Raw genomic sequence first — 13731 nt, 5'->3', positions numbered from 1 at the left:
AAATGAAGCGTTTTCGTACACTGACTTGGATGGACTCAATATGTTTAGCCGATGAAAAAATCAGCAGTTCATAACGTACGCAGTTCCCATGATATCGAGGGAGCCGAAATCTGCGAGGTTCCAGCAGCGTTCTCTGCGAAGAAAAACAAGTGCGGATTGCACTTCATATTGGTTGGTGGCAAAGTAACTTCGTCTTCACTGGCGTCCATTGCATACATGACCGTGTTGGATGCATCCGTAAGCGTCAAATAAACCTTTGTTATTTGGTATTCCGGGCGCAGACTATTTTTCCAGTTCACGTGCAAGCCCGAGACGTTCCACACAGCGAGTAGAGGTGTTCTGGGAGTTCCGGGAGCTAAGAATGTAAAAAATTCTTTATTAAAAGATCAAATCTGATGAACTGCATAATGAAAAGGCAGGGTTCATTTATTTACACCGAACGCAATCACTTTAATCACTCGGGGATTCTGGGATGCTTTCAAATCTGTCGGTCGTTTTTCGTCTTTTAGAACAGCTTGAGAAAAATCTAATATATCAGGGACATTTGCTTTGGTACACTGAGCTTCCAGGACGTTGTTTGTACGGTCCGTATAGCGGGTCCAGAGATATACTCGGTCATAAAGTAGCATCAATAAGCAAAGCAGACTGTTTGGTATATGTACAAAGCCGTCACAATCAAATGGTATGGTCTAAGGTTAAGTGTGTTGATTGCTTTCTCCAATTTTTTGTTATTTTCTGGTTTGCGCCTATGCCACCCTTCTTGTTTTTGACCTGAACATAAACCGTTCTTTGACCTTGTCATCGGACGTGTTGTTTAAGTTCACACGTGGTTTTGCTAGCTTGTAAACACGTGGCTTTGAGTCGGCGTGGACCTTGAGACCCGTTAGGAATTAGCAGTTCCTAAACCGGTGTATAGAAGCCGACATAGTCCCACGACTCGAGGTTTGTAAAGCTTTGTCAATTTATTATTGTACTTATAGTACCGCATTTGTAGATAACCTCCATTTGAAAGATTTGGCTTTTGGGGTTTTGCGCGTAACTCGACGTGGTTCAACAGATTGCTGAAATCAACCTATAAAGTGTGCACCCCTCGGAGGATCAAACAGGTTGGACAAATGCGCCATTCGCAAACGTAACGCTCGGGCTCCGGCTTAGGTCTTTCCGGTAGGGTAAAACCTGACTAGATGTCTCCTGGGCAAAGGCATCCTGTGGTTTTGGACAAAACCGGTGGACATATTTCGGAGATTTACCAGGCCTAAAGACGCTAGAATCCGCACCGTCGGGTCGATGCGTCCATATTGGAGGGTTGCAGACCCTCATGTTCTAAAAAGCGACCCGTAAGTGATGGCTTACTTTCATCGGATACCATGAGCAAAACTAATCTTTCCACGTTGTTCTGGAAAAGTCCAAATTTTCTTGTATCTAACATAGGAGAAACAAGAATCACTATGTCGAGTAATATACGTTACTCATTAGATGATCAAAAATCCTTCAGCCTCTTGTGTTTACATGCAGAAACACAATCCAATACACAGATTATGACTATCACCTTAAGCCTCGTATCTGATCCCTCCATCAAAGTAATACACTGACTATCAAGCCGCGGCGTTATCAGTTTTCAATATCTGAGGGTTTTCACAGGCTTCAGTTAGTTGGTGCAGCCCATCAGGTGTGCGTTCCGGATTGGTCCAGTCCGAGGCTTTCCACGTCTATAGTACAAGAACAGTATAATCAGCCTAAACTGCTATTCAGCTGGAGTTAAAGAACTGTATAATGTTCATTTATATCCAAAATTGTATAAAATATCTAGTATTTAGTAAATATATTCATAATTCAATAGTAAGGCCAGTCCTCGTGACCTCCTTCTAAGAAGACTACGTGAAAGACCAAACTGATCTGGTCTTTTCCGCTAGATATTCTGCTCTAAGCGGCACTTTAATTTTTGTAACCATTTTCACTGCGAAACGAATGTGAAGGCTTCAAACTTTGTTTTTTTTTGAGATTAGTCTCTGTAGAAGGCATAACTATGCTCTCTTTCCAGTCAAGATTTTTCAGGCGTCTAATAAATACTCACCATAGTGGGCGAGCTTCGACATTTTGATGTAGTTTTGTCGCAGTTCTAGGTGTCTGAACACTCTCACTCTGCAAACAGAGAGTGCATACATCCAACTAAAATCTGAGGCAGACATAGTCATTTGTGAAGAAAATGAGCCAGATATTTGCTCGAAGTTTGTTCAAATCCATGTTCACATCAGCTGAGTTGTAAATATGCATTTTTCTCACCTTTTACTGTAGAAGTTTCGATCGCTTGTGAGCGTGAGCTGTGGCGGCGAGCACGAACCACTGTTTCAGCCTGATATGTGTACACAGATTCCGGTAGTATATCTCTCATAACCAGCTCGGCACCTGAAGTTCGGTATGTGGTTTGCGATAGTAGGCTGTTTTTTAAATGTATGCGCAACACTTTGTACGAGACTGCGCACGTGGCAGAGATGGCAGAAACGTCCGCATTCAGACCTAGTTGATGCATCCCTTTGCCGGATTGTGGTTGGATTGTGATCCGTGGTTGTGGTAGTGCTGTGCAAAACAAAAAAGTAAAAGTGATCCACTTGTTCTGCACAATTATATCAAGTTAAACAAGTTGTTAATTACTCGCTGCTCAGGTTAACCAGAGGCATTAGTGTCTTCCATACGTCGCGTCGCAGGAGCCAAGCAAAAGTGCAACGCTTAAGCACTTGCGTCCTTACGGCAAGGTTGCAAGTAACAGAACTATACCTTCGAAATTTCACTGCGAAAGATAACTAGAAGAACGCTTAACCATACGGTTGAGCTAGCTCAGTTTACAACAAACACTTAAGGTTTTATTGGGGCAAGTATTTGAAGATCCCATGTAGGCTACGGAAGACAAGTGACCTAACATCACTGTTATGGATAATAGCTACAGAGCTACCAAAAGGGCTTCTAGACTTCTCAAAATTTTATTTCGGTATGTGACTTTCTGGGTGTGAACAAGCCACTAGGTCGATTTGCTGAGTGATCATGAAGGTGGAGCGCGTGCTGAGACACATTCCGTTCATTTGTTTGACTTTGTGCTCAGAAGGCTTTTGCACGGCCCTTGTACCCAAAGGCCCGCGCACCAGCCGGATCAAAACTAACTTGCTTCTAAACACAATCCTGCCACGGGTCCTGCCATTTGCTGTCGTCGCAACTACTCGCTTTTGCAGTATTCAGAGGCAATGTGGGCTGGAACAGGGGCCTGGGTGTGGAGGTCATTAGACGATTGGTTTAGATGGCAACCTTGTGTATTTGAGGTCACCCTGTTGTTATTGGTCCGGCAGCAAATAAATGAACACCGGTTTGTTACAATAGCGCAAAGTCAGCCGCCAATAATTTAATCCAGCTGGTGGATTTTGTGTACAGTTGGGTTGGACTCACATTCATCTCGATGGAAATGACCCGAAAGACATTTTACGCCAGTTTAGACGGCTTCATTCTTGAGAAGGAAAATGGTCAAAAAAGGTTACGATAACAAAAGAATGGTAACCCGGTTTTTAATTTGGTAGCGAGTGGGAAAGTGATTATAGGTGAAGCAAACCTATTACAGCTGAGTTGCTGATCAGTTTTACGTTCATGGTGTTTTAATTTCACCCACTGGACGATTCATCTTCGCACAGTAATGCACGCTTACTGTAAACCACCAGGAAGGCATTCCAGAACAGTCGTCACATACAGATGACAATCGGGGTGCACTTACTAACATGGCATCGAAGTATGTGGGGAACGAAAGATTATGCAACATGAAGAAGTTGAGGAATCCGAGAAATACACACATTAGCAAATCAATTTGGTTTCTAGGAGAGACTCAACTGAACCTTTCGTTTATGATATTCTACAACTGGAAGTGCTGCACACAGGCCGTCCCATGTTTCAGTTGGCACGATATTCGAGATATCGCAGTATATTTTCATAAAGGAAACTACTCACAAGGTTGCTGAAAACTATTCGACAGCCCACGACCGGTTTCGCCCTTCTTGAGGCTCATTTAGGTAGGCGCAGTACCCGAGTTTCCGTCAACCTTGTGATCTAATGAAACCCAAATTGCAATGTTTTTGAGAAATATACTGATTTGCAAATCAATTTGGTTTTCACAAGAGACGGCGAAACCAGTCATGGGCTGTCGAAGAGTTTTCAGCAACCTTGTGAGTAGTTTCCTTTATGAAAAAGTTGAGGAATCCCTCAAAATTATTTCAGTATTAGTCAAATGTGAGAGCGAAGAATGTCTTCGTCGCCGACAGAACAAGATAGCCAGTGGGAAGGAAGTACTCAAAGAGTCACTTTTTCATTTGATGCGAAAATGGAGGGACAACAGACGTCACCTCTAGCGATGGGTACGCACGATCCCCAAAATTGTTTGTATTCCCTGTTTATCAAAGCCATCAAAGTACTCGGAAGATTATTTTCTTGTTCTGGAGCTGGGTATTGGACCTGAACAGGAAGATGTCATTTCATTGAGAAAGAACACTAATACCCGTCGATAGTACTGCTTTGCACGAGGCACAGGATGAATTTTCCCACTTCTGATTAACCTCTGCCGGATAATTGCACAACCGTTATTTGAAAGGTCTATCGGATGCAGATTTTGACAGATTATGATCCACTTGTAATCAGCCGCATAAAAAGAGCTTTATGGGGATTAACTGGTGTGTGTGGTTTCCAAAAGCGGGATGTATGTCGCACGACTTGCCTGAAGACATTTGTCAGTAGTATGATAAAGAAACTGAAAACTATTCAGGATGCATAAAACTTGATAAAATTTGGTTGTGGATAAGGCGATTATTGATCTGTAAGCAGAAGCTGACAATCTGTTCGCAGACATTTTATCACCAATCCTGGAGACATCATCATTGCAATGTTGGATGAGTTCTTACTCTTTATCTTCCTGCGTTTATATAGTTTATAAAATAGTGGTTGATAACTCCTGATGTGACTGGCTGGTACAGGAACAGCTTTAGCCTAATTCCAATTGTTCGTTTGCAATGATGGGATTTTGCCACAAATGGTGATGTAAAAGATTGATTTTTAACTCAAGTGAGCCAGGTAAAATAAAATAATCTAATTTTTTCAAGCGCTAGAAAGGTAACCTGTAGTATGTTCTTCAATAACGAACGGCTGTTTCTCGAAAAAAATAGGAAGACGACAGAAGAAATATGCAAGACATATAGCCCGACAATGCAAACATAACTTTTGTACTTTTAAGACGCTATGAATTTAAGCATAGAATAATGATTATAAAGTGCGCAGAATATATCGCCAAATTTCTTTTCATTGTCAGAACCTATGAGGGCTATCTGAACTGGACAAAGCGAGTGAAGATCTGGGGTTTTGGCGATTAAACGATTGTGCACAGTGAATAATTCATTACATGTGTTAAGCAAGCAACCGACATGTCTATTAGGTTCGCCAAATTTGCCGGGCTTTAGGAGCCAATGGCTTCTTCTTCAGTCGCCCGAATTTCGTTGTCCATCATTAGCCCATCGGTGGATTTACATTGCAATCATAGTTGAATTAAATTGTAGTGCTTTACTCCAACTGGCGCATATAAGAAGACACATTCAGTTAATTGTTCCTCGAAACCCATTTTACATTTAAAAATAACTGAATGACTCAAGTGCCTAGATCAACTAGTGCGCAATTTTCGGTGCGACACAGCAGCACTCAAATCCAGCTCAACCAAACATCCTCTACGAGGCCTACCAAATTCGGCATATTTGAGTGTCAAAATTAGGTGGGTTGATATGAGTTTTCCGGCAAAGTACTCCGTTCGCATCCGTTTCATCATGGCAAAGTATCATTCAGTATATGGAATAAGAACTGAGCTCATTAGCTTCATAGTGTCTCTGTAGAGTGTGTACTTCATCTAAATGTGATCGCACACGGCAAGCTTAGCTAATCATTAGGGTGAATGAACAATGAATCACTTCAAATAACTGAATAAGGAGCGGATCAATAAGATTACTCGGAAGTCCCACTGCAACTAAGCCAAATGTTACGGTGGATATGTTTGTCACTTTCCTCGGCTTTGAAGTTTTCCCGTAGGCTCGTGAGCTAAGTCAATCAATCGAACTCTCGTAAACCACTTTCCACACAACATCGTTCTAGGATACTATGCGCTTCGCTGATAATTAATTTTGCAGACCCGAAATTCGAAACTCACGGATATGCCAGTCCGTTTTGGCTTTGACAACAGAAGATAGGCGACCTCCGAAATTTAGGTAAAGCAATATGTCTGGGTCGCAAAATGGTATTTCTTTTGGCAAAACGAAGTTTCTTTGACTTGCTGGTGCCGTAAACTGGTGTACCTAAATTGCGGATTGAAAAAAATGCCGAAAAAAATCATCAGAAAAGAATTTTTATGGTGCCACACGCTCTTTTGTAAGGATCATGGTAGGGTGAACGGTGAGAACTTTATTGCACGTACACTTCACTGGGCCACTTAAAAGTTAGGATTCTGTGAATAACTATTTTCAGGGTGAGGTGAAACTTTACACACTTCCTGGAGAGCATGCTTGAGATGTTCATTACTGTTCGCTGTTATTACCCACTAGTTTGTTTACCCGAGATAGGTAAACCAGTCACCTTTCCTCAAAATCTGATTTATTACAACTTGTACACAGCCAGACACGCGAAAGAATATCATCTGATCGATAAGTTAATCACGACTTCCTGGACTGATTCATATTTACTTCGCTAATTGTATCTGCTGCAGCATTTAACCTGACCAATGATCACCCTGGCCTAGATAGGCGAGAATAGCTTTCAACAAGATCAGTGGAAAATATACAAGAGTTGAGATAGTCGTCACACTAGTAGCATTGTGAATATGAGTGCGGTTCCTTCGGGAGACACATGGAGGTACTTGCCATACCACGCAAATTGTTTGTTTGTTTTTGACTGCCCAGTTCACATTCGTACACCACTGTTGATTGATGAGTTTGGTCACTGGACATAACATGATTACTTGACTTGTCATAGCATTATTCAGATCCTCCGTCACTCACCGAGCTGGTGCAAGCCATCTCTCATCGTGTAGTTACTTTTTCACTAGTCGACAGCAAAGTCTTTTCTCTTCATATAGGTCACAGAATTTAGTACGTTTTACCTCGAGAATGGCTAAAATAGCAGTGCTTAGGCTTTTATTCTTAGCTCCCGTTACCAGTGTGACTTCAGTCAAGAGCTGTAACCGGGCGGTAATAAACTATCTTCTAGTAAACTATTTGCGCTATGTAGACATAATACACTACTCATAAGGTTGCTGAAATCTCTTCCAAAGCACAAGACCGAGTTCGGCCTTATTGGGGCTCATCAGGTAGGTTCAGCCCCCGAATATCCGTCAACCGTACGTTCTACCAAATTGCACGAAATTAGCCAACTACATTCATTCATTTGCCTACCAAATTGGTTTTGATAGGAGACTCATCTGGGACCTAGCCTCATTGCATAAGAAGCTATCCTATGGACTATCTACAGCCATTTTCGTCCTATCCTGTATATCACTTGTGGAAGCGTCAGTATTTGGGTGTTTCGCACTCAAGCAGGCTCTGGCAGCGGCTGACACTATGCGTAGTGGGAAAGATGAAGTCACGGCAAAGCGTGCCAAGACAGCTTGTAAAACCAGAGTTTGATTTCACCGGAAAGGATAAGTGATTCAGGTAGGTACGAAAAATGTTAATGTTGCATAAACACGAGCCTTTTCATGACGCCTGCCTTCCGCGTATGTGACCAACCATCGATTGATGTCCAGTACCAATCATGTCATAACTTCTGATGACGTCATTTAGAAAGACGCATGCAGAAGTTTGATTCGGCATTTTTTACCTGGCTTCGGACTTGCTACCAACCATAGACCGCAGTCGGCAGGAAGATCCAAAAGTGAATTCGGCTTCTCACCCCCTACACTCAGTCTGCATGCTAAACGAACTGCCAAGTTGTCGCTTGGCAGAGTGAACCGTTTCTAGAAGCTCATTTTAGTTATCCTCAAGCCAAATACCGTTTTGTTACTTCAAAATAAATTAAGTCGAATCCATTTTTATCTGGACTTCCTTAGGAAGTAATCGCTATACTACACTGGCATTACGATTAGCGAAGAAATAAGATTGATGTGTGACCAGAAACAAGTAAGCAGGCCCGAACTGGATAAAAAGTTGAGTATCTCTATTAGCTAATGTTGAAATGCGTGAGAATCTGATGCACTGCGTAGACTAAACTTATCGTAGACAATTCAAACTTGGCGTCATCACTGACATTCGAATTTTGTGAGCGGCGACCTGCAGTGACAAGAACCTAGTTCACTGGTCACATATAGTCCTGATCCTCCTTTTAATTCATAAACTTAGGAGTTGATCTGATCGCAAACATCACGATAGGGTTCATATCCTTGCAAATGGTAAGATTTTTTTTGTTCCACCAAGTGAAAACGGGTTCAAATGACATAACCCATCTTGGTGAGTTTCTGAGTGACTATATTTCTTACAACATAGCTGGTGACAACCGCTACCTGAGATTGTCTGGCATCAAAGGCCCATGGCCATAAAAAGACGAAAGTACTGGCGTTCCTTGCCACTGGACGGAGTGAATGACTGAAGTTATTCAGTCGAAGTTTTGTGCCTCCTTTTTACCATGTGATGCATGTGGTGACGCCTCAGAAAACCTGCATAGACTGGATACTTTAGTAACGATAGTTTCTATGCCTTTTTTGTTCACCAAGTTACCTTGCGCTAGGTCCTCCAAAAGCTGTCAAAAGGGATTACAGCGGTCCCGTCGACTATTCCAGCCCCACTGAAAAACCCTTTTTGGCGGCGGACTTATACGGAACCGCCGAAATGCACACCGAACTGTTTTCCACACTCCATTTGACGCAATTTCTAGACAAACACAGATAGGTTGGAGCTATTCACCTCTAAGCCCATTCAATGGTATTCGGATACGTCGTTGTTATGACAGCCATTTGGGTAGTCGCAAATACGTTTAAAATATCTGACACATTATCCTTTTTCCTGATCCAGCAGGGTACACTGGCCAAACGGTTACTGGGTTAGCAAAGATCACCCTCATGGTCATGGAGACTTCAAAGTTAAGTCTGTTCGCACACATTTAAGTTTTCGTTAAGTTTTCACTGGGATGAACTGAATTGGGGCCTCCATGGCAAACGAATGGGTGCGGTACTGCATGGATCTCAACCCGATCCGTATACATAACATCCAACTGACGCTAGCTCTCGTTGTTCTGGCAAACCGTACTGAATGCAGATGATGTGTGCAGCAATAAATGAAATAGATGACGCAGTCAGTATAAACTACACATCTGGAATACACAGGCTCAAACTTGACTTATACCATTTACCTTGGGATGTTTCATTACTACCACTTCTTTGATTCCAGTAATTTGTACCTCTCTTATGGGCACTTGAGGCGCTCAGTTAGATTTTATCGATACATTCAAATCCGATCTGCCTGAGGCATATAATTTAAGCGTTCGATGACGTTGTGGTCAATGAGTTGAACTTGACGAACTGACTCAACCGCCGCTGTGCAGCTTTTCAAACAGCTTGTATGTTCTCCTTGCCCCGAACATGAGCACCTGTGTTATTTCGGGTCTAACTGGCTTATTCGCAGATCCTCGAGCAACAATAGAGTGGCCCTGGAGGTGTTTTTGCCTATACTATTGTGTCATATGTATTTTTTGCTTGAGGAAGGCGGGACGACGATAGCTGTGTTGGACACTTACCTGATTGTTCTCCGTTACAACAATATGAACGTTGTGCGCAATGTGGTTTGGATTGACGGCCCATTCAATAACCAGCTCACCGGGTCTGATGGTGGCAAGTAATTTGTCAAAGACTGTTGAGGGACAAAAACGTTGAAGTAGGCGAAGATCAAGACCGAGCACATTCAGAAGACTGACGTACATACTATTACAAAGTTGGACAAAACATACATGTCTGTGGTAGCCATATGGTACCACGAAAAAGTAAATTAAGGATGAAGCGAAAGACGATTATATATATACTAGAGTATCCCAGGATATATTTATTGAAATACAACTTCGAGGGACGTTACTGTCGTCAATTACACAGTTCGCTAATGGAAAAATTAGTTTAGTGCGTATGCCCTTCTTATCTCCAGATGGGCAGAAAGATGAAAAAAACTGACTGTAAAACAGGATGGAACAGAACAGATATCTCTCTTTTTACTGCGGTAAGTGCAACTGCCCAAAATAGACAAGGGAATGATAACTGTGATTTCGTCCTGTCGGCGAAGCCAGCCTGTGCTAAAACTCGAAAACACCACTGTACGACTTAGTGGGAACCAACAGCAGTGCGCATCTCACGAGACTCAATGGAGTCCCTAACCTACGACCTTCAGCCAATTGTAGTTTGAACACACAACTATTCGGCCACGAACAACTGATCAGCAGTGCGAGTAAGTGGTACTTAGAAGGAGATAAATCCACATACTTAAACATCGAAATCAGACTATAATACACCCATAGATATACTGAACAAAATCAGTTACACCTGCCTTTAAAACGGTGCGCACACTGCGTTACGTAAGGACACATGACGGTCGAATAAACCAGTAATTTTGCAACCACATTACTGCTCCAGGATGAAGAACGTAAGCATTACTTGGGCCTTTACTGTATATCACACCGTGCAATACCCGTTTTCTGGAAGTCAATTAAAGTCAAAGAAAAGTTGCTGAGTGTTTGGCTTGCCGCACGCTCTCTACCTTGATAGGTCTTTGTAGACAGGAGTATTTTTGCCTGGGTGTCGTGGTAAAAATGGGAATGGCTGAATAATGCTGCTCACATGGAACCCTTAGATGCCCATTCCCATCCCTAAAAAACGTAGCCCTGAATCACGAACAATTGTTTTTTCATAGAAGTGTGTGTGATTGTGAATGGTTGTTTCTGATTTGATCAAAACAAGATGATATGGATTTCAGGGACGTTCGCTATTAAAAATAGGAGTAAAGATGCTGCATTGTTACAAAATTTGCACACAAAATTAGTGAACCAAATAATCGTGCGTTCAAATGGAGTGGAGATTCACCGTGAGTCGTATTTATTTCTATACTTCTCCACAGCAGTCTCTCCTCATTTCGACCCAATGACAGCGAGCCATTCATCATTACCACGGATGTTTACTTGTCTAAAATACCTCCCTATGATTTGGTGTCAAGTCTACCTCTGAATTGCAACCTCTCCTTAGCCCGATAAACCACCGAATACTTAGTGGCTCATGCGGTTTGCTGCCTGACCAATCAAGGTCAGCGGGCATCCATGTCACAATCAAATCGACCGGAGCAAACAAAAGCAAGCACAGGTTGACAGACAAACTGACTAACAACAACTAAGTGTGCGTTGCATGTATTTCTACCTCAGTCATCTGTTTCGTTGTGTGGGAGGTAAAATCTCTCGTGTACTGTTTCACCCTGTACCTGGATCTGCCTAGTTGGCATGTGTTTTAAACTTATTATTGTCCTAGCTAGTTAGTACTGTTAGTCGGTTATTCCTTTGGGCCTGCATACTTCTGTCTTCATTCATGATGGGAGAAAGCACAGTTGTGCGACACCAAGGCAAAGTGCATGGTTGAGTCATGACGACTAAGTGATTTCTATTGATGAAGTAGGAACGAATTTTCTCAGCGTAAACATCGCCATCATCTGCCGAAGCTACCAGCCAAACACCGCACCAGTTTAGATGGACGAAGTTATGTGATGAAGGAGAGAACTGGTGCTAACCTAACATAGATATCAACATTGATTCAGACTATCCGAGGGGAGATTGATAGCACGAGGTGACATCGGTCACCAGCCATATCTTGTAGTGTTTCTAGCCACTCACAGATGAGCCCCCCAGCGGACAGAAAACAGACACCTCGGAATGGTCTGGTGCATCACAAATCGTTCGATGTTTGCTTTCAGTCCGGTGGATAAGGCAGTCGACCATTCTTTAGAGTTCCGACCTGATAATCGGTACACATGACGTCCCAGAAATCAATACACAGAAAAGATACTGTTTATTTGAATTGAAAACTCGGAGGAGTATAGTGGGGTACACCTAGACTGTCGTAGCTCTTTTTCTTGTAAGCATTGCACTTTTCGACCAGCTGGTTTCAGATTTGTTAGTTCCACACAATTTTAGCCATGATTCTGAGACACCGGGAGCCAAAAGCAAACGGTTTTGGTCAATGAGAAACGTCTAGAGACTACCACCCGTAATACGATCGAAGTTTATGTATCTGGCACATATAGCTCCCAGAGTGTCCATCCATAAGTTTTTATCACCATACTAGCATGGAATCACACTCTGAAAACGCAGAATAATGCTGAAGGATGGGATAAACGTTAGATGGCCTTTCTTGAAAGGCATGCACTTTCTTCTTTCCGAAAATAAGCGCAACGCCGTTTGCACAACAAGGCCGAAGGATGGTGCTTTGGTAGTACCGATTCGAGCCCTCCAGTCATTTGGGTCTTGCGTTTTGTATGTTAAGAACTGCTCCAGAAGGCAGTTTTATATTCACGGAAAAGGATGACCTTCACTCTGAGGACTGCGTGAAACCTACTCAGAACAGCAGGGATTAGGAAAGTTCAATAATCATCGCGAACAAGCTCCTATTAGGAAAACTCAAATCCAGTCCACCAAGAAGAACAAGGAAAACAGTGTTCACAATTGACGAAAATTTGCGTAAGTTTTGACAACTAATAGTCAGTGGATTGGACTGCATCTCAAACGTACGGAGCAAGAAAGTGTGGGAATGGTTTCATGCTGGGCGAGTAAAACCCTCTTTCTTCATAAGCGACTTGATCACAGGAAGGAGAATAAATATTTTTCCCAAATTTATGCTCCGTAAGTTTGTTGCACCAACTAAATGGCTGGATAAATAACAAAATTCGACTACTTGAAGCGTTACGTGATAGTTAATTACACTATTGTCCTAGCCACTTGTGATCAATCTGTTGCGTGTTCGAAACAACAGTTGGGAGATCGCGGATTCGAAGCTCTCTTTAGTTCTGTGAGGTGCGCGCTGCTGCTGATTTCCAATGAGGAGGAAACAGCTGTGGAGTGCTTCTCAGCTTTCGGCATATAGTGGCTTCACCAACATGAGGAAACCTAAACTGATGTGATAAGGAAAACATATGCCCATGAAGGGACTGTCCTTGACTGCAGGAATGACGATTCAGGCTGAAGGACACACCAGAGAACATACTCGTGGCTGATGAAACAGAACCTTACTACCAAGTGTTTTCTTTCACTTTTGCACAACATCATCGTACAGTGGTTGCAGCTGACGCAGTTTCGTTCACCGATGATTTGGGGAGAGGGGGGTAGGTAGCTGCGCATTGCACGCGCGAGATGGTAAATTGGTGCGTAAATCCAGCAAGGTAGGTGGGCTGTCAAGTGGAAGGAGGCGGTTGGAAAAGGAGCTATGCATTGAAGGTAATAGCTTGGATGCGCGAGCGCCATTGAGGGTGCGACTGGGCCATGTCTGACAATGTCTCTAGCCATTGGTGTGGCCCGTCTCGGGGTCCCCATCCAGGAAGACGGCAGTGACCAGCGCAGCTGAGTTTGCTGGCAATGCCTTTCACACTTCGCTGCCAAGTCATTGTTTGACCGCCTCCGACTCTCTTCCACCTTTAAAGTGGTTGTGCGAAAAGAGCCTTTCGAGGT

The sequence above is a fragment of the Opisthorchis viverrini genome, assembly GCF_000715545.1.
Source record: "Opisthorchis viverrini unplaced genomic scaffold opera_v5_20, whole genome shotgun sequence".
NCBI lineage: Eukaryota > Metazoa > Platyhelminthes > Trematoda > Opisthorchiida > Opisthorchiidae > Opisthorchis > Opisthorchis viverrini.
This window is presented reverse-complemented; position numbering follows the sequence as displayed.